The sequence below is a fragment of the Dermacentor variabilis genome, chromosome 10 (assembly GCF_050947875.1).
Source record: "Dermacentor variabilis isolate Ectoservices chromosome 10, ASM5094787v1, whole genome shotgun sequence".
Taxonomy (NCBI): Eukaryota; Metazoa; Arthropoda; class Arachnida; order Ixodida; family Ixodidae; genus Dermacentor; species Dermacentor variabilis.
In genome coordinates this window covers 2,360,265-2,386,286 of record NC_134577.1, presented here as the reverse complement: position 1 = coordinate 2,386,286, position 26,022 = coordinate 2,360,265, and positions in this window count along the sequence as shown.

Sequence of the window (26,022 nt, the reverse complement as noted above, 5' to 3'; positions counted from 1 at the left end):
GCTACAATCCCCTAGACGCAACGGAGTCCTACCTGGAAGACACAGGCCTCCAACTATCCCCAAACAAATCTGAATTGTTACTTTACCGGCCGGCCAGGCAAGGTGTTCGGGGGCTCACCCCCCAAAACCAACTTCCCATATCCCTCTTTGCAAGAAACGGGCAGCCCATTCCTCAAGTCGAATCTATCCGAATCCTAGGATTACTGATTGACGCGCGTGGATGTAACGCCAAAACGCTCACGCGCATCACGGCGAAAACCGAGAGCATGCTGAGACTAGTTGCCAGAGTATCCGGACGAAAGAAGGGACTAGGTGAAGGCCACCTCCTCAGGATCCATCACGCTTTCCTAATGAGCCACATCAACTATGTAGCCTCGGCCCTTAACTGGACCAAAACCGAAAAGAATAAGCTTAACATTCTCATGCGCAAGAGCATCAAAAAGGTACTGGGGTTACCAGTAACCACTTGCTCGGACAGGTTAAGCAAACTCGGTATGCACAACGACATTGATGAAGTGATCGAAGCGCAGGTCACCGCTCAGGTAGTCAGGCTGTCGTCAACCAGGGCAGGGAGACGCATCCTAGACGAGGCCTGCATGGCTCCAAGAATACTCAATGAACGGAAAATCACCTCATCCAGGGAGGCACGGGCAACCTTTGTGGTCAGCCCATTCCCTCGGAATATGCACCCGCAATACAATGTAGGGAGGCGAAAAGCCCGAGCACGGGCGATTTTACAGAAGGCCAGCGAGAATCAAGATTCGACTGTCTTTGTCGACGCGGCTCAGTACGGCAACTCTAGCACGTTCGCGTTGGCAATCATTGACGGCAAAGGGGAATTACGCTCCTCGGCGTCGGTTAGGTTTGCTTCAAGTGGAGTCGCGGAACAGGTCGCCATAGCCCTGGCTATGACCGACCCCTCGCGCACCAACGTTTTCACCGACTCACGAGCGGCCATCAAAGCTTTCGAATCGGGTAACCTAGCCCACGAGGCTGCCTCCACTCACTTCATCTCTTGGTTTCCCGCCCATATGGGTGCGGACGTTCATCAGAACATACCTAACCTCAACGAGCTTGCCCATGACCGCGCGCGAGATCTAACGCGCCGCGGCGGCATGGAGGCCTTATGGGGACAGGATGAAATCCAGCAGAACGATCCGCTCCTTACTTTTCACGAGATAACATCTCACTATCGGCTTAGCAGAAGGGCCTATCCTCTTCCTCACCCGAAGTTAGACAGGTCTCAGTCAGTTTTACTTAGAATGCTCCAGACAGGCTCATTCCCTTCGCTGGGCTTTCTCAGCCGTATCTACACAGACGTCGATTCGAGCTGTCCGGACTGTAATGAGATCTATTGTTCCTTAGCGCACATGCTCTGGCAATGCCCCGCGTTACCTAACGGCCCTCTCTCCAGCGAAGCCGACTGGGAAGAGGCACTCCGGAGCCCATCGCTCCAGGCACAACTAGAGGCAATCCAGAGGGCCCGAGAAAGGGCGGAACATCACGGCATTCCTGCCCCGACTTGGACGCGGCCAGCGGCTTCCGCGGGTCCCCGATAGGGGCCTCCGCTGAAGCTCCTCAGGATCAAATAAAGTTCATTGTCTGTCTGTCTGTCCCTCCCTAAGAGAGCATCGTCCCGGTGCTAGACCAGAAGTGTCACTTGCGGAAATAAGGGTCACTCGCATAGTTATTCGCTCACATACGGCTTCATGCGGACAACGTGCACAAGTTCAGGACGGTGCGTGCGGCGCCGCGTACAATTGGGACTATCGGGGACGACCTCGTACGTGACGTCACTGAGTCGGCGCAATACTCGATATGGTCCGAAGTATCGCCTCAACAGCTTCTCGGAGAGGCCTCGTTTCCGCATGGGTGTCCAAACCCACTCTGTCGCCGACGTCATAGATTACTATTCGACGGTGAAGATCATAGCGTCCTGCGTCGTAGTCTTGCTGCTGGCAGATACGCAAGCGCGCGAGTTGCCGAGCCTCTTCTGCGCGTTGCGTGAACACAGCGGCGTCCGTATCAGTGTCGTCAAAGTCATGTGGAAGCATCGCGTCCAACATCGTTTGTACATCCCGCCCATGAACAAGGGTGAACGGAGTCATGCGCGTCGTCTCTTGTTTCGCCGTGTTATATGCAAAAGTGATATACGGTAGGATGTCGTCCCAATTTTTATCTTCAACATCCACGTACATGGAGCGCATGTCCGTAATTGTTTTGTTTAGGCGTTCAGTTAATCCGTTGGTTTGTGGATGGTAGGCGGTTGATTTCCGATGCGCCCTTCCACTTAGCAGCAAGACGTGATCTAAAAGCGCAGCCGTGTATGCGGTTCCTCGGTCTGTTACTACGACGGTTGGTGCGCCGTGTCGCAACGAAATGTGCTCAATGAAAAAGCGCGCCACCTCGGCCACTGTGCTTCTCTGGATTGCCTTTGTTTCAGCGTAACGTGTGAGATAGTCGGTTGCTACGATAACAAAGCGATTCCCTCCAGTAGAAGTAGGAAGCGGACCCAATATATCCATTCCGATTTGGTCAAATGGTCTTCGAGGAACCTGGACGGGTTGCAGGAGGCCGGCTGGTTTCGACGGAGGCGACTTGCGCCTCTGGCAGTCGAGGCAAGTGCGGACGTGATGTTTCACGGTGGCGTTAAGCCTCGGCCAGTAGTACCTCTGCTGCACTCTGGCCAACGTTCTCGTGTAGCCTAAGTTACCAGAAGTCACCTCGCTGTGACAGGCTTGAAGTACTTCCGTACGAAGAGCTGCAGGACTGACGAGCAGATAGGGGGACCCGGTCGAAGAAAAGTTTCTTTTGTAGATGACTTTGGCCCGCAAACAAAACGACAACAGGCCTCTTGGGAAAATTCTAGGCGGCTTCGCAGATCTGCCCTCTAAGGAATTGATGAGTTCAAGCAACTCAGGGTCGGCCCGTTGTTGTTGAGCGATGGTGGATGTGTCCAGAACACAAAGAAATGCCGAGTCTTCTTCGGGTGGAGCAGACGACTCTGTCGGCGATCAAGACAGGCAGTCAGCATCCGTATGTCGTTTCCCCGACTTGTACTTGACAGTCATGTCAAACTCTTGCAGCCGTAGGTTCCAACGCGCCAGTCGTCCCGAAGAGTCTTTGAGGTCTGTCAACCAACACAGTGAATGGCGGTCGCTGATAACTGTGAAGTAGCGGCCATACAAATATGGGTGAAATTTCATAACCACCCATACTACGGTGAGGCATTCCTTCTCAGTTGTGGAGTAATTAGCCTCTGTGCGTGAGAGTGTTCTGCTTGCATAGGGAAGTACTCTTTCTGTGCCCTCCTGCCGCTGCACAAGAACAGCTCACAAACCAACATTGCTGACATCAGTGTGGAGCAATGTAGGAGCGGTCTCATCAAAGTGTCTCATCAAAGGAGGTGTCTGGAGACGTTCCCGTAAGTCATTGAATCACCTTGCTTTTCGTCGCCCCATACAAAAGCAATGTCGTCTCTCGTCAGGCGAGTTAACGGCGACGGAATGCGAGCAAAGTCCGCAATAAACTGCCGGTAATAGGCACAGAGGCCCAGGAAGCGCCTGACAGCCTTTTTATTGGATGGTACGGGAAACTGTGCTATGGCGGCAATTTTCTCAGGATCTGGGCGAACACCTGCGTGGCTGACGACGTGACCAAGAAACTAGTTCAGCGAAGCCAAAGTGGCACTTCTCCGGCTTAAGGGTGAGGCAGGCGGACCGGATGGACTGCAGAACCGCTTCAAGCCGTTCGAGGTGTTCTTCAAAAGTTGCGGAGAACACGATGACGTCGTCCAGGTCGACTAAGGAGGTTTTCCACTTCAGACCCGAAAGCACAGTGTCCATGAGGTGTTCGAATGTAGCAGAGGCAGAGCACAAGCCGAAAGGCAACACTTTAAATTCGTGTAGACCGTCTGGCGTCACAAAAGCAGTTTTTTCATAGTCTCTCGGATCTACCTCGATTTGCCAATATCCGCTCTTTAAGTCCATTGAAGAGAAGCAACGCGCGTGACGAAGCCTTTCGAGTGAATCATCAATACGGGGAAGCGGGTACACGTCTTTGTCTGCCACTTGATTTAGTTTTCGGTAGTCCACGCAGAAACGCAAGCTGCCGTCTTTTTTCTTAACGAGAACTGCAGCAGATGCCCAGGGACTCGTTGATGGTTGAATCACGTCGTCTTCCAGCATTTTTGTCATTTATTGTATGGCTTCACGTTCTCTAGAGCCACACGATAAGGATTTTGGTGAATTTGTCTTGCCGTATCTTCTGTAATTATCCGATTCTTCGTTAGAGGCGTGCGTCCGACGCTGGACGTCGACGCAAAACAGTCATTAAACTTCGCCAATAGCGTGAGAAGCCGCTCTCCTTCGTGCTGCGACAAAGCTGTGCTGACGTCAAGTGCAGAAGCTGGGTCTGGCGTAGGTGCTTCTTCGTGTAGCGAACAGCAGCCACGAACAGCCGCAACACTATCAAAATAAGCCACAGCCGTGCCCTTTGGAAGGTACCGTCGCTCTGTGCTAAAATTGGTTATAACAAGTTTGTGCGCCCGTCGGTGACATTTACGATTTCTCGTGCGACCGAGATACCGTGAGTAGGCAACAACGTGTTTATTTGGTCGGCAACTTCCTCGCAATGAAACGGTGCGTCACATGCTACCGAAACAAGGGTACATGATCGATGTGGGATGACGAAGTCGTCTTCTGCTAGACGAAAGGAGTTGCGTTGCGGCGATAAGCAATGGACTAAACCAGGGCTCTTATAAAACGTCACCATGCGGTCCGGAATGTTAATTACGGCGCCATATTCTTTCAGGAAATTCATTCCAATAATCAAATCTTTACAGCACATAGGAAGAACGATGAAAGTGGCCACGAAGGAAGTATCCCGGCTGCTAATTATAGCAGTACATCTTCCAATAGGCACCAGTAATTGCCCGCCTGCCGTCCTTATGTCGGGTGCCGTCCATGGCGTCTTTACTTTCTTCAGGCGGAGGACGAGTTCCTGTCTCATTATAGAGAAGTCGGCACCAGTGTCGGCTAACGCTGTCACCGGCTGTCCATCCACCAAAACATCAATGTCGGCGCTCACAATTCCTTCAGTGTCGGGGTTTATCGGCTTAACGTCGTTCTGCGGCGAGAGTGTCGGGGGATTTTTATTGTCTTGGGGTGGGCCTGCAACCTTACCCCCAGAGGTCGCCGCCTTCAGTTTCCCCGGCGTGGGCTGGGCGACCTTCGTCTTCGGAGATCAGCAAAAGTACGTCCAGTAGGGGAAGGCATCTTACGTGGAGGGGTTGGAGAGCGCGACCGACGGCCGAAATCGGACTGAACATGCGGCACTGATTCGTCATTCGGGTGCCCTATTGGAGGTCCCTGAAAAGCAGTTTCGTCGCGGCGTAGCATGGAGTCGTCATTTGTACGTCGACCATAGAACCACGGACGAAAAGGTCGAAAAGATGTGTCGCGATGCCAGCAATGATGCGAAATGTGGCCAACGCCTCCGCAGTGAGAACAGAGTGGGCGCCTATCGACGGTGCGCCATGCGTCGGTTCTCCGAAATTGTGGCCGTCCCGTAGTGTCGTTTTGCGGCGTTGACCAAGGCGCTGTGAACGGCGGCTGGTGGTATGACTGTAGCTGCTGTTACGTTTCGCCTACGACGCGCGGTAATGCCGGCGCGGATGCAACGGACGCCGGGGCTTCGTTCAAAGCGGCAGACATTTTGGCCCGTTCGGCGCCGCCGCTACGCCTCCCCGCCAAGCGCGTCCAGGCATGTTCCAATGCCACGTGTCTTCGTGTGCGTGTGTGTGTGTTTGTGCATGTTGGTGCCCACGCTTGTCGAAGCGCGGCAGCCGGGGAGAGGAGCTCCCCCAACGGTGAAGCGAGGAGGTCTGACCGGCGCCGGCCCGGCGGATGCGTCACCTACTCATCCCAACGTTCCCGAGCGGCGCCGGCCCGGCGGATGCGTCACCTACTCGTCCCAACGTGCCCGAGCGGCGCCGGCCCGGGGGATGCGTCACCTACTCGTCCCAACGTGCCCGAGCGGCGACGTCACGTGCGCGTCTATAGAGGCGTTCCTTCTTGCCCTCAACTGCCAGAGTATAAAAGCAGCTGCCCCCGGACGCCAAGAGAGAGGCTCCGATTTCTTCTGTTGAGTAACGTGCTCTCCAGTCTCTCCACTTCGGTCGACCTGACCGCCCGCTCTTTTGCGATGCTAGAATAAACAAGTTGTTCTGTTACCAGTCGACTCATGCTTTGCCGGGACCTTCGAATGCTTCCAGTTGTGCCCCAGGCCGCCAGGCCAACGCTACCCTTGGGGCTTGCGACCCAGGTGCAACAACGGGCGTCAGCGCTGAGGTTTACAACACTGCGTAGCGGGTGCGCGCCTCGAAGCCTCCTCTTGCGGCGGCGACCAAGGAGCGACTGTCGGAGGCTGGTGGCACGGCTGTGTGGTTGTAATGGGTGGTGGACATCGGACAGCGGCTGCGTAGGTCATGGGACGCTGGTGATCTTGAAGATCGGCTGCCGGTAACGCCTGCCTGAATTCGCCACGCACCACTCCGGCGATCGACGCTACGGGTCTATCCACTAGCGGTGTCAGAATCTTTTGAATTTCTTCTCTGACGAATTCTCCGATCAGTTCCCGTAAGGGGTTCTGATACTCGCCAGTCACTGCGGCGGCATTGATTGTGGTGCTGGTGGACAGTCGGTCGTACTGTCTGCATGTCTAATGAAGGGCCCGCTCCATAGCCGTAGCCTCTTTGATAAAGTCAGCGACGGTGACTGGTGGATTCCGCACAAGTCCCGCGAACAACTGTTCTTTTACACCTCGCATGAGGTAGCGCAACTTTCTTTCTTCAGTCAGGTTCGTGTCGGCTCTACGAAAGAGGCGGGCCATGTCCTCGGCGAACATTGTGACCGACTCATTGGTTTGTTGTACCCGTAGCTCCATCATCTGCTGGGCACGGTTGTGTCGGTCGGCACTCGCAAAAGTATCTGTAGTTTTCTGATGAAAGTCATTCCATGTCGTTAATCTAGCTTCGCGGTTTTCGTACCAAGTACGGCCACGGTCGTCGAGGGCGAAATAGACGTGGGAGAGCTTTTGCTGCTCAGTCCACTGATTAATCTGTGCGACGCGTTCATATTTGTCAAGCCAGTCTTCAATGTCTTCGAAGACTGCTCCGCGATAGCGATCGAGAACCAGAGGATGCAGAACGGTTACTTCCTGTGGACTGGAAAACCGGCTGCTTTGGGGTGCTTGCGGTGGGCTGGTTTCGGCCATTGCGAGATGTGTGGAGCTCGTGGAGAGGGATGGTTGAAGAGGGGAGACCTCCGGGGCAAGGGCTAGCAGTCGACGACTAAAGCGATGCACGGGTGTCGTAACTGGTGATAACGCGTCCGGGCTAGAGGAACGACTCCCAGAAGGACTCCCGAGCATCAGGCGCGGTCAGTACTCCGCACGTCCACCAGTGTCGCAGTACAACGCGGACAGTAGACAGGGAGACGTTCAAGAACCGCAGGGCAACTTGATGATGATGATGATGTCCTTGATGAGTTTGGCGCTTACCCACTCGCGGGGATTGGCAACTTGTTGAAATACAAAACAGGCCAGAGACACGTCTTCTTCGTCCTCGCCGAGTCCCACTGACCCACTAGATGAAGTCCGTTAATGTCCCTAGCTTCGTTGTCGTCTGCATAGAAGAATACACGCGTCAATACCATAGTGGTTTGTTCGAAACACTTCACTCGGCACTTCCTTCCCGGTGAGCAGAACATTACTTTCAATTTGTTTTGCTGGCGTTTCAAATCGCGGAGTATGCTTTGTTTAAGCAGGTGCTTGAATAACAAGAAATGTTTAAGCGCACAACTAGACGCGGATGGTGGAGGAAGACAGGAGACACACGAGCGCTAACTTGCACCAATTTATTGAGACCCGCGAAGGGGTATTTAAAGGCTGTTTTGGCCGAACATCATGCGAGCGCAGCTGACAAAACTATCGCCGACGACGCAAGTATTGCAATTCCTTGGAAGATAAAGCAATGGATGGCTTAGGCACACAGTTACCTCCTAGATTATCTGCCTCGATAATATTGACGCGTCAGTTGGCAGATGTGACGATGGCGCATTGGATTGGCACGCAGCTGGATTTTTCACCGGGGTCTGCGCTTATATATATATATAGGCCGCGACTGGAAACAGGATCACCACTAGGTTCACTCTTCCCGCAGTGCACACCAACAAACCCCCCGCATTTTCCCCTCACATTTCTACGGTTTTTACGGAGGCGGTCATTCACACACATCCCAGTATGACCTTTAAAATTAAGTCTCATTACCACAGGCAATCGGTTATACACTATGTATACGGTCAATTCCGCACATTTCAGAAACTCGTGCTCCTTATTGCAACCAAGCTTGTGAGAGGCGCAAGGACTGGTTATTTGGCACATTTTTCGAAGCTTGTCAGGAGCAGAAAAAACAACTTGAACGTTCATCTTTTGCCCAATCTTTCTTAGTCGATGCTACAAGCCGTGAATGTACGAATTCACCGCAGACTGCCTGATGCCACAGTTACCTCCTATATTATCTGTCTCGATAATATTGACGCGGGCTTCTCAGCGGAAGCCCGTGTGGCATCAGGCAGTTTTGACGACTTCCGTTTTAGTATGCCTTTAGCGACACTGACTATAGAACAAGAGTAGGGCACCCAGAAGCAGTCAGCCGGAAGGTTTGTTCATTGAAGCTAGCAACCATTAGTTCAGGGCAAGACCTTCACAATCCTCGTCTGGTTATGCGCTTAAAAGTTTTTGTCATGTCTTACCAACACGCGCAAACAGCGATATTATTGAGCGCTGTAATAAATTATAGTGATGTACGATTAAGCTTTATTTTGTTCGTTTATAGCTTTCTGCCAGCATTATTGTTACTAATGATTTAAGCAGCAGGAATATTGTCCCCTATGTGCTCGTGTCCAGAGGCACGGTATTAGTTATGATAACTGCCTTGGAAGGTCTGCAGAACACATGTTATGCCGTGAGGTGACATATAGTTTTCATAGCATGCTTTAGTTTAGCGGCACAAGCTGAAGGCGCTGTTTTCTCGTTCAACGCGTTGTCAGTTTATTTGTTTGCAAGGAATTTAGAAGCAACAGGACGGAGCGCTCGTTCCAGCTTCGGAGCATTGGACCCGCGCACAGCGCCGCTAACTTGCTTTCCGACACTGTGCGCCCACCTAAATTCCATCAGAACTGGTTCCGTTCGTTTTCATGTCGTGCATTTACACTAATGGAAGTGACGTTGCACAAAAGAAAACATTCGCTAAATTTTGCAAACCTGTTGGAAGAAACTCAACTTGGTCCGACTGATTGCTATTCACTTCTCGTGTTTGACCAGGGTTCGAGAATTTCTGCGGGCGGCGGGTCTCTGCTGTATTCGCAAGCCCGAGCCGAACATTGCAAGCATGAACAAGCGCCACTCTTCGGACGCAGACTACCTGAGCACACGTATCGGCTGACTACAAGAAGAAGGGTGGAGCCCCGACTCACACTCGGAGCCCTGATCTGTTTTTATCTCAAGACACACTGGCCAGGTAACGTTACCGTTTTAGCCTCAGCGAAGAATATCCGCATTGAGCTTCTGAAAGCACGACAGACGTTACTGCCTGTATACTGTGTGATGCTATTTCTGATATACTGCAACATGAGTCTCAATGCGGAGTTGCCTGTGAAGGTCGAAAACAATCGAGTGTCGTACCTGCACCTGTGGAGCAGTGTCGCGAACAAGTGCTTGCACCTTTCGGAGGCCCACTGTAAGTGCATAAACACATTCCTTATTTTAACACCCGGCCCCTCTGAAAGGCTCTTTGTCTTTTAAAAAAATCCGATGCAGCTCGCTGGGCAAGCCGGACGTCGGCACGCAAAGCGCAGCCATTTCTGCGGCTTCCTCGCTGACGTCCTTGAGCCCAATTGAAACAAGGTAATCGGCAGCAAGGAGCCTTTCGGCATCGACGAAACACCTCAAATCGACGCTACGAACGAGAAACGCGTGAGCGCCGCACCGAGAGAAAGGGCCGCCGTGGAACTGGGTGTCGTAGCCATGTTTGTTTATTTGGACATTGTAAGCAGCACAAGCAACGGATTCTGGAGCTGCCGATACTGCGGCCTGTCTATGCTGGTGCCGCGCTCTTTCGCCTGCAGCAGCATGGCCACCGGTGGCTTCGCTCACTTCCGTGGGCGGAGGCCGAGGCTGCCACTCCAGAAGCTTTATATATCCTCCTTGGTGTAGGCCCTTCGCCTGTAGCGCAAGTGCGTCATTGAACTAATTGAATTTCTGAAAGTAAAAGGCGTCACAAAATTCGTAAAGTACGACTTACACACAACCTGCAGGCATGATAGCATCGGATTGTAATTCGAATGTACGAGAAAAGGTAATTCTGTTATGCGGAAGCGCAAACACAAACCCCTTTTCCAGCTGCCGTTTTTTGGATGAGCATGCCACAAAAAATCCCGACCAACTACAGGCAGCAGCTTCGCCGTAATATGCGGGCATGGCTTAAACTAGAAATCAATATGCCTAATTTGCTCATTGACAAAATTTTACTAATTCATTTTTGAATAGTTACGTTTGCGCACACATAGCAATATACGTATTGAGGCCAGTGATTTCACAATTGAGGCACACCCGCTTCGAAGGAATTTTTTAACTAGCATTAGCTCAGACATAAGTGCTGTCAAACTTGCGTGTAATATGCAATGTTGTTTCTCTTTAAAAAAAGGGAGAGAGGCACGGTGCGTACGCCGATCCATGCTTCGCGGGATTTTCCCTGGAAAGGCTTAACCGCACGACACCGAAATGAACGAACATGATCGTTCGAACGCACCACCGTTCGCGTGACCGTGCACGCGAATGATTAGGCGTTGGTGTCCAGTACGGGAGCGAATATATTCGCTTGCTATCCGGTCGCGGGCAGTCGGACTTCCTCGATTTGTCGCGCGCCCATCGACATGTTCTATGGGTTGTGATTCGGTTAGCAGGCATTAGTTTATGAGAGGTGCAATAAATGCCCTTTTGATCGTTTACACTACTGTGTTGTCGTTCCTTTGCCCTAAGAGTACGTGTAAGACCCCACAATACCAACGCATTTTGTCGGAAACATTCGTAACGCATATCTTGGAAAAATACGATTGATGAATTAGTCGAAGCGCAGCTCATTGAGCTATTATACTCGTCTTTCTCAATCTGAAACAAGCAGGGATCTCCTTCAGCCCCTCAAAATCAACCTCATAGAATGCACAACGCCCAGAACTTCACCCCCCGACTGCATTAGCGACAGTCTCTACATTCCGCCGTTATCGAAAAGTACCCATCCCACCCATGACCGGTGGATAGCCAGGGCCAGGGCGCTTCATAAGCGCGCTACCCACCTTCGACCCCAACCGCTTATGTAGGTGCCGTTCATCATCCTGCCTTAATAGCCTAACTTCTAAGCTCAATACCGATTTGGAAAACATTATTCGCTGGTGTCGTCACAATTCTTTAGAAATTAACCCTAGTGAAACAGTCTTCCATGCTATTTCACCCCACTCAAAAGAAAGTAATAAATATTCCGACCATAGCTATCGATAGTTATCCCATCAAGCCTTCTAGTCATTGTCCTTTTTTGGGGGTTGTCCTCGATTCCAACTTAAAGTACACTACCCATATTTCACACCTAAAGCAAAAAATTGGATATGGTATCCGGATTCTTATAAAAGCACGTCCATACTTTAGACTACCAACCTTGCTTTCTCTTTATCATGCATTCATTCACAGTCACTTCACCTATTGCATTGCGACTTGGGGCAACACATATAGCTCTCACCTTGTTCCTTTACAATACGTCCAGTACCAGGCCATCCGCATTATTACTTTCCAGTCACCCCGATGTAGTGCATCTGCTCTTTTGCAAGAGCATCGCATTCTCACAATTCATAAACTATTTCAATTAAACATGGCAATCCTTGTCTATAATTCCCTTCACTCAAACATTCCCCAAATAATCTTTAACACTGAACAACTTGCTAATCATAATAATACTCGATTTGCATTAGCTAACAACTTCTTATTACCTAAAATCAGAACTAATTTTGGCAAATTCACTTCTTCGTTCACAGCGATGTCTTACTGGAACTGTATTCCAACGGACATAAAGCTGTCTCCTAGTATAGGCAGCTTTGAAAAGCATTTATTTACACATTTACTTAACTTGTGAATGCTGTATTGTAATTTAACATGTTCCGATTGATTCATTATGGGTAAACCACTATATCTCTTTAACATTTCACATTTCACCACATTTCACCATTTCACCAACATTTCATATCTGTCCACTTGTTTCCTTGTGTCAGTTATTGCTGGAACACTGCCTCTATGGCTACATTTCACTTCCCATGTTTTGTTTTGTTTTCAATTCAGTACATGATGTAATTCTGTACAGCGTTATGCCATGTTTTTAGTTCACTTGTTTTCTTGCACTAATACATGTTAACAATTCTACCTCTTTGCTGTATTTGCATTAACCTGAATTATTTTGTTACTTTTATTTGTTCAAAACTCAATTCTGTGTACTATCAAATAATGTTTCGGTTCCTTTGCTGCGTTTGCTGTAACCTAACTTGTTTTGATCTTTCCAATAAGAACAGGAGGTCCCCCTACAGCCTTGAGCTTTGGGACCTCCTTCTGTATATCTTGTTACTCTGATATTATTTTGTGAGTGAATAAATAAATTCTTCTTCTTCTTCTTCTTCTTCTTCTTAGCAGTGGCAGTCTCAGATGATGCCCATAAACCACTTTGTTGTGCCACCGTTGACCGAGTGGCTTGGCTCGACCAATCGAGGTGGAAGAAGCCACCATTTCTCTAGCAATTCTTCACACTCAGGTGGAATATGCCTTCAGACTAAAAAATGGCGATCCCTAACTTTGCTATGCGTCGCATTCACGCACCCGCCCACCGTATACTACAATTCATCCCTCCTCCCAAACGCAAGATCACCATCCTATGGATTCCAGCGCACTATGGACATCCCGTAAATACAGCCGCCCACTAACAAGCACGAGCACTCGCCAACTGGGCAGTGGATAGTCCACCTCCCTTTCACCGCACGCGGGAATGCCTACTCACCTATCATGAAATTACACTACCGCAATTCCCACATGAGCTACCGTCTGCCTCACAAATCTCTGTCGCAGGCTGAGCAAGTTGCTTAGCGTCTACTTCAAACGAGCACTTTGATTTCTCATTTCATTGATTCTCTAATTCATCAGGGTGACGTCTTACCTCATTGTCGTCTCTGCTCGAGTCCGCGAGCCGAATTTAATAATGTATGTTGTTATTGTTCAAACAAACCTACTTCTCCCTTTAAGGGGCTGAGTGACAGGAGCTTTGGGAGGCTGCTCTTCGCAGCTCACGGCCGGAGGACCAACCCTGTATCGTATGCTGGGCATAGGGATCGCCCAAGTACAAGCACTTTTGGCCACCTAGGCTCCAGCGTCTTGCTCTTCCCCTGACCCCCATGCCCCTCACCTGATCCAGTCCTTGGTGTCAATAACCTTGTTTCCTCCTCGTTCTCGAAACTGGTGTCATCCTTAAAATTCGTTCTGAGTGGATGGTACTTTTGATAAGAAGTTTCCCGTTTATCCGGTGTAGACAAATTTACAATGTACACAGGGAATCTTGTAAAGCACTAGCTCCCGCATACTTAAAGGGTCTATGACGTCGTCGAGCTTATTTCCTAGCTTGCTCGTCGGCACGTGCGCAATATGGACGCCATCTTTCTTGAAAATTCTTGACAGCGGTTCACTAATTTCATAAATATACGAGATTGCTGCGCGTTTTTGTTTTGTAGATCCCGGGGTTTCTTCTGCTTGCTCCCTTGGATGCCAAGCGATGACTGGCCGCAATCTCAATACAACGCCTCGGGTAGCCTTATCGTTTCAAGTCGTCCCGGACGGTCTCCAGCTCCTGCTTCAAGTTTCTAGTCGTCGATAAAATGTCCTTGGCACGCTCGACAAGCGCCGTGACGACGGAACGCTAGTGAGCAAACGGGTGCATGGACTTGAACTTGGGTACCACCCGGTATGCGTCGGCTCTTTATAAGCGGAAAACATTGGACTAGCGTCCATGCGCGTAATCATAGTGTGCAAGCTCTGCTTGTGCCTCGCCAAGTTCTGCAACCGCGTTATGGAAGAGGGAAAAGTGTCCATACCCGCCGTGGTGGCTTGGCGGCTGTGGTGCGCCGAGGGAGTCCAGCCAACTTTGCTATGTTGTGATCCGGTTCCGGGGTTCGGACTCGGCTTTCACACAAATGGTCGCTTGCGCTCGCCGCCGGAGCAGCTAAAATATGGTGGCTGGCCTGTACTATACTGGGGCGTCGCAGTCAACTGACTAAGCGGACCCAGGCCGTCGTCCGTATCTATTGCCGACAGTTGCCCTTTGGAGATCAAGTCGGAGGTATGAAGAAAGGCAATTCGTTCATTTTACATATTTACAACTGTCATCGCTGTACAGATATAGGAGCACGCTCCATTTCGGAGCTCTTGACATGTCTGATCTGTCTACATGTCTGAGCGTGCACACAGGTCAGCACACATTTATTTATTTTTAACGCGTCGTGTCGCAGAAAAGCCGATGTCGTCGGCGTCGGCGGCGTTGGTCGTGAGCGAAAAATGGCGGAAGGCAATTCATAAATAAAAACGACTTGCAAGATGGGCTGGGTGGGAATCGAACCACGGTCTCCGGAGTGTGAGACGGAGACGCTACCACTCAGCCACGAGTTCGATGCTTCAAAGCGGGACAAAAGCGCCTCTAGTGAATGCGGTGTTGCCTTAGAAACGTGCCGTAGAAAGTTATACCGCGGTGTATATCGGTAATTATGAGCATGTAAATTACAGAAGTCGTAGTTAAACGCGTAGCGAAGTACGTTACCGCTACATTTCTTCTGTGCTTGGCGTGCACGCAGAGCCATCTTGTGGCAAACACAGAAGACCCCTCCTCGCAATGTACGGCGCTGCCCCGACAGCTGGCGTGCCAATCGCCCGCTTCTAGAGGACGATCCCATCGAGGCGTCAGCCCCATGATCGCGTCCGCCTTCATGGCGCGTCGCGGCCCGGCTGTCCGTGCCGATCACGACGTTTGGCTCGCGTAGATTGTTTCTCTTTCTGAGAAACCGGGTTATTTGGTTCATTCCGCTTGCTCAGGCGCACGTTTCGTCTTTGTGTGACTCAAGAGCATGCCGAGCGAATGAGTGGGCGGTGCGAACGGGGTGCGATAACGCTATCGTGTGCCACTCTTGAAGGCGAAGCTTAAGCGTCCTCCAATTTATTTATTTACCCATTTATTTATTTATTTATTTACAGATACTGCAGGTTCTATTCGTGCCCAAGCAGGAGTGGTTACATCAATCGTAATAAACAAGACTAGAAATCGAAAAACAGAATAATACAGAACAATAAAGAAATATTCAGGGACATTAGCATTGGCAAGTTAGAATTATCAACAATAAATACGAAGTAGGAACAATGGCGCTGGTGTTACACCGACAGATATGCTGGGATCGTCGATGACGACAGCATGGAGCGACCCTATAAAGCAAAGCGCATACGCCACAGTTGGCAGTGGGAGCGACAGCATCGCAAAGATGCAGCCTTCAAACGCGTTCTTGTTTATTCTATAGGTGCGAAGACCCTATGACAAGTAATTTCGTTGTAACGATGTCTGTCTAATCCTGCTGCCTTGCCCACGGTCGCTTCGTGAACCCTTTTGCAAACTGATTGTTTTTTTTTTCGCTTGTTGTTACTTCTGGGTGGAGATGTTGAGTTGAACCCAGGCCCTACGCTAGACGGCACAGCAGAAAAGTTAAAGCTAATTGCAGGTGATATTCAAGAAGTTAAGAAAGAAAAATCTGTAACAAACATTAGACATATTGCAATTGACAAGAAATTGAAAAGATAGCTCGCCTTGAAAAACAGATCTCAGAGACCTGTAAACGAATATCTAACTTAGAAAATAAAGCCCAATGGCCATGGAAAAGAAAGTAGAGGATTTGGAAAACGGGAGCCGTCGTTCCAACCTTATTATGTACGGCGTTGAAGAGCAACAAAATTAATCATCAGACATGCTTCTTAAATTGGTCGAAAAGAAGATTTTAGATGGTATACTTGAGGGATAAAAACCAAGGGTATCAAAAGAATCCACCGCGTAGGTAAAAAGGAGCAAATTGATACTTCTAGACCTAGAACCATAATTCTTAAAGTAACTCGACTATCGAGACAAAGTTTCAATCCTCAAGCAATGCGCGATGCTCAAGGGCTCAGGTTTTTCTGTCGGTGATGATTTTTCTCGTAATATTCGAGACATTAGAAAGAAGCTGTGCGATCGACCGAAAGAATACCGGGATAGGCAAAGATGGGTGTCGCTAGTGTACGATAAAGTGCGGATAAATGGTCAACTTTTTGTTTGCGATAGTGACCGTGAAGATTTAGTTGCAGTCTAAAAAAAAAAAAAAAACGAAAAGACGCCTTACAAAAGAGAATCACTCGAAGTCGACAGAAGTAACCCTGTTGAACGTGAACGCGCGAAGTCTTGCAAATAGACCAATTCGAAGCTCTTGTTTTACAAATTAATCCTAACATTATTGCCGTCACAGAAACTTGGCTTCACTCGGATATCTTTGACCGTGAAGTCTCGCCGCCGGGATATGTGATTGTACGCAGACATAGGGGCACTAGACGTGCGGGCGTCGCACTTTTCGTTACAAAGAACCACGATACACCGTTTTACGAGATAACCCAGAAATTGAGGCGCTGTGGTGCAAACTACAGCTGCAGAAAGGCTGCATATATTAGACAGTTTTAGTATAGCGCACGCTATTCCATTGCGTACGCTAAAAAATAGCGGGTCGTCACTGCGCATGCGCTGAACGCTAAACGAAATAGCGGGTATAGCGGGCGTACGCAACGCAAACGAGTTAGCGTTAGCGTTTTTGCGGGGTTTGCGGAGCTTGCGGGAAACATGGCGGCGGTCCCGGCTGCCCACTTCGAATTGAATTTGGCGTTGCTTTTGTAAAATGCACTTCGTTCGTAGCAAATGACTGTGTAAACGGCTTTCGCTTAGTCTCAGGCCGCTTCGACGACAGAGTATTATGGATAACCTCGTGGTGTTTTCGAGATCGCTTCTCGTTTCGAACGAGTCGAAGCCTAACGAAAGAAACGTTCGAGATGTCAGCGCCACCTGTCGCTAAAAGCGCGAAATAGCCGCAGCGACGGCATATGGCCTCTGAGATCCGAAGATATCGCCGGCCAACTAAATTTGCAGAAAACAGACAGTTTTAGTTTAGCGTCCGCAACTATAACGTACGCTATACGCTATAATATAGCGTACGCTAAGCAGCGCACGTTTTCTACAATTTTAGTTGGCCGGCGATATCTTCGGATCTCAGAGGCCATATGCCGTCGCTGCGGCTATTTCGCGCCTTTAGCGACAGGTGGCGCTGACCTCTCGAACGTTTCTTTCGTTAGGCTTCGACTCGTTCGAAACGAGAAGCGATCTCGAAAACACCACGAGGTTATCCATAATACTCTGTCGTCGAAGCGGCCTGAGACTAAGCGAAAGCCGTTTACACAGTCATTTGCTACGAGCGAAGTGCATTTTACAAAAGCAACGCCAAATTCAATTCGAAGTGGGCAGCCGGGACCGCCGCCATGTTTCCCGCAAGCTCCGCAAACCCCGCAAAAACGCTAACGCTAACTCGTTTGCGTTGCGTACGCCCGCTATACCCGCTATTTCGTTTAGCGTTCAGCGCATGCGCAGTGACGACCCGCTATTTTTTAGCGTACGCAATGGAATAGCGTACGCTATACTAAAGCTGTCTAACGTGCGCTGCTTAGCGTACGCTATATTAGGGAGTTTTAGAATAGGGTCCCCAATAGTTTGGGGCCCCAAAGAGCTTTGCGGGTGTTAGCGTTGGGGCACGTAGGAGTGAAGAGATTTAGAATAGGGTTTGACGTTTGCGGATAGCGTTTTGCGCTGACAGCGCCACTTCGGCGTCAAAGAAAAACTATTAGAAATAATTAGATAAAATATACCATTTTATAATAGGAATAATAATTTTTACTTGCGTGTATTCGCGTTTAAGTACAATTTAGAGGTTATTCTCTGTAAGCAGCAAACAATTAGTTGCGCTTAGTTTTGAGCAAACCAACTTTACTAGCCTTCACCAGCCAAGCTTAGCCGTGTTAGGCCTACGAGCCATAAAATCCACAATCGAATTCAAAATCAGCGGCGTCTAATGAGTCAATCTTCATAACACACGCTAGTTGAGAGAAAGCGATAACCACACTCACTTCTCCTAGCATGCGAACTTCACACGTTACCGCGAATCGAACCCAGTTTTGTGCTAGGTTAGAGCCGTCGCTTCGATGGGTGCCGCCATGTTTGCCGACGCAAAGCTTTTGGGGCCGCTATTTGGGCTCCCGCTAAATCGGTGAAATAGCGTTCCCAACGCAAAAGCCAAACGGAGTTTGCGTCTTGCGCATGCGCAGTGGCTTCGACGCTATTTCTTTGGGGCCCCAAAACGTTTGGGGCCCCTATTCTAAAACTCTCTATTATAGCGTATAGCGTACGTTATAGTTGCGGACGCTAAACTAAAACTGTCTAATGATATCCATTTTTAGAACTCTCGTTTCTCGTTGGTAACTAGACGACGGAATTCGTTTATTTTGCATGTTTACAACTTACATCGCATCATAGATGTAGGAGCACACTCCCTGTCGGAGCGCTTGAGATGTCTGAACTTCTTACATGTCTGAGCACACGCGTCAGCACCAATGATGTCCATTTTTAGAACTCTCGTTTCTCGTTGGTAACTATACGACGGAATTGGTTTATTTTACATGTTTACAACTTACACCGCTTCGTAGATGTAGGAGCACAGTCCGTGTAGGAGCGCTTATAAGATGTCTGATCTTCCTACATGTTTGAGCACACGCGTCAGCATCAATGATGTCCGTCTTTAGAACTGTCGTTTCTCATTCGCAACTAGACGAGGGAATAGGTTTATTTTATATGTTTACAACTTACATCGCTTCATAGATGTAGTAGTACACTCCGTGTCGGAGTGCTTGAGATGTCTGATCTCACTACACGTTTGAGCACGCACTTCAGCAGGCACATGTTAGCACACACGCCAGCACCAAAGATTTCCGATTTTAAAACTCGTTTCTCGTAGGTAACTAGACGAGGGAATTCCATGACAGCGTCTCCGCCAATCATAATGGTCGAATTGTTCGGAAAATTACACCTATGACGCCCCACCATTCCGCGGGACTATACGCCTACGATGTTGTTCAATCGCCGGATATATTGTGCAACCATGTGCCAAATTGGGAATGTGAAATTGAAGGTGTTCCCACGAAAGTCGTCGACGTTGGCACCTTGCATCAATTAGTGGGTTCGCGATGAAGGTCACTTGTAGCAATGTGATAAGCCTCGGCTTGACGGTCGTTGCCGCTTGCACAGAATGCGGTGTTTGGTGTCACTACGAAGGGAGCTTTGCTGACCTGTCAAGAGTCAGCGCCGGGCTCCTTAGTCGTCCATGTAAGTGCTGATCAAGTGGTATCTTGTGGGAACCATTGAAAGGATGCACATTGACGTTTTGAGACCTAAGGGCCGACTACAGGCCGATCCGCCTGTTCTCCCACGCCATGAAGGTCTTCGAGCTCACCTTCGATATAGCGATGCAATACTTCGTCCAGCCGACGGTAAGCCAGGCTGGCTTCGTGATAGGCTTCGGAAAGACCGACGCTATTCACGCCGTCTGACTGCGCCTCAAGAAGCACTTGGAGAAGCAGTGACTGCTCCACGTTGGATCCCTTGACTTACAGAAGTCTTTTGACTGGGCCCTCAACGAGCTGTTCTGGCACGCACTCCGCTGGCATGAGGTGCCCGAGGAACTCGTCAGCTGGTTCTAGCTCTTGTACTGCGGCTCAACTAATCATGTTTGACGCGTCGTCAGAGTGTCGGAAGCCGCGGCGCATCTGCGTTGACTCCACCAGGGTTCCGCCCTCTCGCCGCTGCTATTTGTGCTCGTCATGGACGCCACAACGCAAGATTTCCAGCGACCAGTGCTCTGTGCTTTGCTCTACGCAGATGACGTGCTCCTCGACGCACACGCTGACCTAGTGGGGATCGAGGTGGCTTGCCGCGCCTCGGTCATCCCCCAGCTCGCGCGTTGTACTTAGCCCGATCTCAGGGAGCCTTCGCCGCAATGGCAAAACGGCTAGCGCGCCGGAGCTAATTTGCCGCACAATACGTGCATCTCCCTCCAGTGTCGAGTCGCCGGGCGAGCTTACGTCGCTAGGGGGCGCCCTGGTTGGCCACCCGATTGGTGGGTTCCGGCCGCCCTTTCCAGGCAGATGCTCACAGGACCTCAGTTAGTTGGCTATGGGGGACCTTTGCTCCCGTGACTTCTAATTTTCGCGCTCGGTGGACCGCTTCTCTGTTGCGTTTTTACAATTGTTAGTAGGTACAGCGGGGCGAAGCGCATTTGATGGCGATCAACGTTTCTGCGCAGGCGCGAGTAAGAGCGGGTGCGGGAGAGAAAATCTGGGGGCCTTTACTCCTTTAATATGTGACTCTGCCTAGGCACTACGGTGGAGTAGTTGCTTTGCCCGTGTAGTGTGCGTTTGTCCCTACGCGTGCCGGCATGGCGGAGAGGGATCGAGTTTGTTTACGCTCCGCCGCTGACTACCCGCGCGGTAAGGCAGTGGGCACGGACGCCCCATTTGGCGATCACTGTCTCTGAAGGGGCAAGGTTCTGACTGGTGTTTTGTGTAAGTCGCGGGTCACTTTGTTAGTCGCGACGATAGATTGTATTCTTTACAAACACTGCTCCAGGAGGGCACATGTAACCGGCGGACGGAGGCCTCAGGAGAGCACCTGAGGTTATAATAAAGCAGGCGGCGCAGGATCTCCGGGGCACCCAAGCGGTAGCGGGGGGATCAAAGCTGGAAGCAGGGCAGCCCGTGGGTTGGGGCCGCGGAGGCCGAAGCGTGCCAGGGGGTGTTCGCATAAAAAATTGGCTGTGCGCTGTCGCGGACTGCCGATCTTATACTACCCTGGCACGCGCAGGCCTTTGCGAGCCCCAACCCACGCACCAGTCCGGCTTCTAGCTTTGATGTCTCCGTTGCAGCTTTGGTGTCCTGGAGGCGCCGCCAATAATGCGAAATAGTGACACGTTGTTTTAATTAGCAAACAACACGATTGAATAAATATAATTGCGTCAAGCCGCCAAATTCCGATGCTAGGTTCAGCACTACCGCGTCCCGCGACTTCTGCCGGCGCGCCTAGGGACAAGCGCATACAACACGCGCTAAGAAACTCCACCGTAGTGCCTAGGCAGAGTCGTATATTCAAGGAGCAAAAGTCCCCACATTTCCTCTCTCGCACCTGCTCTTACTCGCGCATGTGCGCAAACGTCCTTCGTCTCCGCAAGTGCCTCGCCCTGTTGTACTTACTAGCAATTGGAAATAGGCTTCCCGGTTAGCCCTAGCGCAGCGGGCGCGCGTACTCGATCGGTCTTGCGGTGAACCTTTTCCCGTGAGTGGTGTGACTGTGACACTGTGCTCTATTTCAGGTTAAGCAACCCATGTTTGTTGGCGAAGTGACTCTGGAGCGTTCTCTGCACCGTGTCGGAGAGTCGACGAATCCTGCCGTAGCGCCTTTATGCGTTGCGGAGTGCAGCAGTGTCGTGCCCTTTCCTGACCGTCGCTCGTGAGGTGAGCCTTGGGCAAACACATCTCCAGAACCTGCAGCTGCTTGTCCAGATCTGGCACGACCACCTAGCCCAGAACGGACTGCGGCTAAACCTCTAGGGACTGAGTATTTGACGGCAGACATAAACGAACACTGGATAGCTGCAGCGGTGGCGTAGAGGTAGAGCATCCGCCTCGCGTGCAAGAGGACCATGATTCGAATCCTGGTGCCGCGCAATTTTCCACCGGATTAAAAAAAAATCCGCGTGTTCATAAAATTGCACAAACAGGCCTGGAGTGCGGCCTGATCCCGGTAATCAAAACCGGTAACGCACTCCCTCACCAGAGCAGGATTGGCCACCCTGGCGCAGTACTTGCCCACAACCTCCCATATGAAAACAACAATCAAACCCCGGCCCTCAGTCCCCAGCAGCTGCGAAGCAACTGACCACGGCGGCGGTCAGACCTGCAACGCAGCAGAGGGTGCTAAGAATCCCTGGATCCGGACAACACCGCCATTGGAATCTGAACCTGGCAACGTTTAACGCTAGAACGTTATCTAGCGAGGCAAGTCTAGCAGTGCTATTGGAGGAATTAGAGGGCAGTAAATGAAATATAATAGGGCTCAGTGAAGTTGGGAGGACAAATTAAGCATATACAGTGCTAAAAAGCGGGCACGTCCTGTGCTACCGCGGCTTAGCGGAAAGGCGAGAACTAGGAGTTGGATTCCTGATTAATAACAATATAGCTGGTAACGTGCAGGAACTCCATAGCATTAACGAGATGATGGCAGGTCTTGTTGTGAACCTTAATAAGAGGTACAAATTGAAGGTCGTACAGGCGTACGCCCCCTACTTCCAGTCATTATGACGAGGAAGTCGAAAGCTCCTATGAAAACGTGGAATCGTCGATGGATAAGGTCAAAACAAAATACACTGTACTGGTGGGCGACTTCAATGCCAAGGTTGGCAAGAAGCAGGCTGGAGACAAGGCAGTGGGGAAATATGGCATCGGCACTAGGAATAGCAGGGGAGAATTATTAGTAGACCTTGCAGAGCAGAATAAGGTGCGGATAATGAATACCTTCTTCCGCAAGCGGGATAGCCGAAAGTGGACGTGGAGGAGCCCCAATGACGAGACTAGAAATGAAATAGACCTTATACTCTGCGCTAACCCTGACATCATACAAGATGTGGACGTGCTCGGCAAGGTGCGCTGCAGTGACCTTAGGATGGTAAGAACTCGAATTAGCATAGACTTGAGGAGGGAGCGGAAGAAACTGGTACATAAGAAGCCGATCAATGAGTTAGCGGTAAGAGGGAAAATAGAGGAATTCCGGATCAAGCTACAGAACAGGTATTCGACTTTAACACGGGAAGAGGACCTTAGTGTTGAAGCAATGAACGACAATCTTATGGCCATCATTAAGCAGTCTGCAATAGAAGTCGGTGCCAACTCCGTTAGACAGCACACCAGTAAGCTATCGCAGGAGACGAAACAGCTGATCAAGAAACGCCAATGTATGAAAACCTCTAACCCTACAGCAAGAATAGAACTGGCAGAACTTTCCAAGTTAATCAACAAGCGAAAGAAAGCTGACATAAGGAAGTATAATATGGATAGAATTGAACATGCTCTCAGGAACGGAGGAAGCCTAAAGGCAGTGAGGAAGAAACTAGGAATAGGCAAGAATCAGATGTATGCGCTAAGAGACAGAGCCGGCAACATCACTACTAATATGGATGAGATCGTTCGAGTGGCTGAGGAGTTCTATAGAGATTTATGCAGTACCAGTGGCACCCACGACGATAATGGAAGAGAGAATAGTCCAGAGGAATTTGAAATCCCACAAGTAACGCCGGAAGAAGTAAAGAAAGCCTTGGGATCTATGCAAAGGGGGAAGGCAGCTGGGTAGGATCAGGTAACAGCAGATTTGTTGAAGGATGGTGGGCAGATTGTTCTAGAAAAACTGGCCACCCTGTATACGCAATGCCTCATGACTTCGATCGTACCGGAATCTTGGAAAAAACGCTAACATAATCTGAATCCATAAGAAAGGGAACGCCAAAGACTTGAAAAATTATAGACCGATCAGCTTACTGTCCGTTGCCTACAAAGTATTTACTAAGGTAATTGCAAATAGAATCAGGAACACCTTAGACTTCCGTCAACCAAAAGACCAGGCAGGATTCCGTGAAGTCTACTCAACAATAGTCCATATTCACACTATCAATCAGGTGATAGAGAAATGTGCAGAATATAACCAACCCTTATATATAGCCTTCATTTATTATGAAAAAGCGTTTCAGTCGAAACCTCAGCAGTCACGGAGGCATTACGGAATCAGGGTGTAGATGAGCCATATGTAAAAATACTGAGAGATATCTATAGCGGATCCACAGCCACCGTAGTCCTCCATAAAGAGAGCAACAAAATCCCAATAAAGAAAGCGTCAGGCAGGGAGATACGATCTCTCCAATGCTATTCACAGCGTGTTTACCGGAGGTATTTAGAGACCTGGATTGGGAACAATTGGGGATAAGAGTTAATGGAGAATACCTTAGTAACTTGAGATTCGCTGATGATATTGCCTTGCTTGGTAACTCAGGGGACCAACTGCAATGCATGCTCACTGACCTGGAGAGGCAAAGCCGAAGGGGGGGTCTAAAAATTAATCTGCAGAAAACTAAAGTAATGTTTAACAGTCTCGGAAGAGAACAGCAGTTTACGAGAGGTAGCGAGGCACTGGAAGTAGTAAGGGAATACATCTACTTAGCACTGGTAGTGACTGAGGACCCGGATCATGAGCCTGAAATAATCAGAAGAATAAGAATGGGCTAGGGTGCGTTTAGCAGACATTCTCAGATCATGAACAGCGCGTTGCCATTATCCCTGAAGAGAAAAGTGTATAACAGCTGTGTCTTACCGGTACCCACCTCGGGGCAGAAACCTGGAGGCTTACGAAAAGGATTCTACTTAAATTGAGGACGACGCAACGAGCTATGGAAACAAGAATGATGGGTGTAACGTTAAGGAATAAGAAACGTGCAGATTGGGTGAGGGAACAAACGAGAGTTAATGACATCTTAGTTGAAATCAAGAAAAAGAAATAAGGGGGGGAGGCATGGGCAGGAGATGTAAGGAGGAGGGAAGATAACCGATGTTCATTAAAGGTTACGGACTGGATTTCAAGGGAAGGGAAGCGTAGCAGGGGGCGGCAGAAAGTTAGGTGGACGGATGAGATTAGGAAATTTGCAGGGACAACATGGCCACAATTAGTACATGACCGGGGTAGTTGGAGAAGTATGGGAGAGGCGTTTGCTTTGCAGTGGGCGTAACTGGGTTGATGATGATGATGATGATGATGATAATGATGATGATGATAAACGAACACGGCGCAATTGACCTGTCTCACGCCGACCATTTCCATTACCTGGGCTCGTCGATCTCTACTGACGGCGGCCTGAAGCATGAAAGCGCTGCGCGCCTCAACGCCGCTGCTGAACTGGCAGGCCGCCACTGGCGTGTTCTGCGACCACCGCGTGAAAGACCGCCTCTAGGCGAAGACTGCCGTCCAGTGGTCGGGCCTGTCGCTCTCTGTGGCTGCGTGTGTTGGCCAATGAGATCGCGGGCTCTTCGGGGAGAAGAAAATCCTGCGGCATCACTCGTTTCTGTCAAGCACGAAAGGAAGACATCCGCCGGTGCTACGGCGTTGCGCCGATTACCGAGTATATGCGCGAATAATCCGGTTGGGCCGCGGCCTTGTATACACTCTGGCCAGTGCTCGTGCATGTCAGCATCCCGGTGCTGTGAAAAGACGGCGCTGGGCAAATGCGCAGCACAGCTCGCAACCGAGAAAAACGGACGTTCGAGAAGAGCGCCAACGAGGCAGTCGTAAACCCCTCTCTGAGATATGCATATTCGACAGAGAGAAGGGAGGAAGAAAACTAGACTGCTCCGTGCGGCATACGATGGCGCTGGTGTAAAGAGGTGCTTATGTAACAGCTAAGCCTTAGTGTAGCCCATCACTTTCTGTGCATCCATCGGGAATTACTTTGAAACTGCCTCGAAAGACATCAGACACCTTATAAAGGGGCCTGAGTTGCTTTGTGCTAGACATAGAATTCGTGTAGATAAAAATTGACCCGCACACACCGGCCTTCAATCAAATTTGTTTTCTGTACTCGCTATGTTGTTAAAAAAGAAAAAGCACTCGCATGACCGTGTTCAAATTGTCACGTGGCT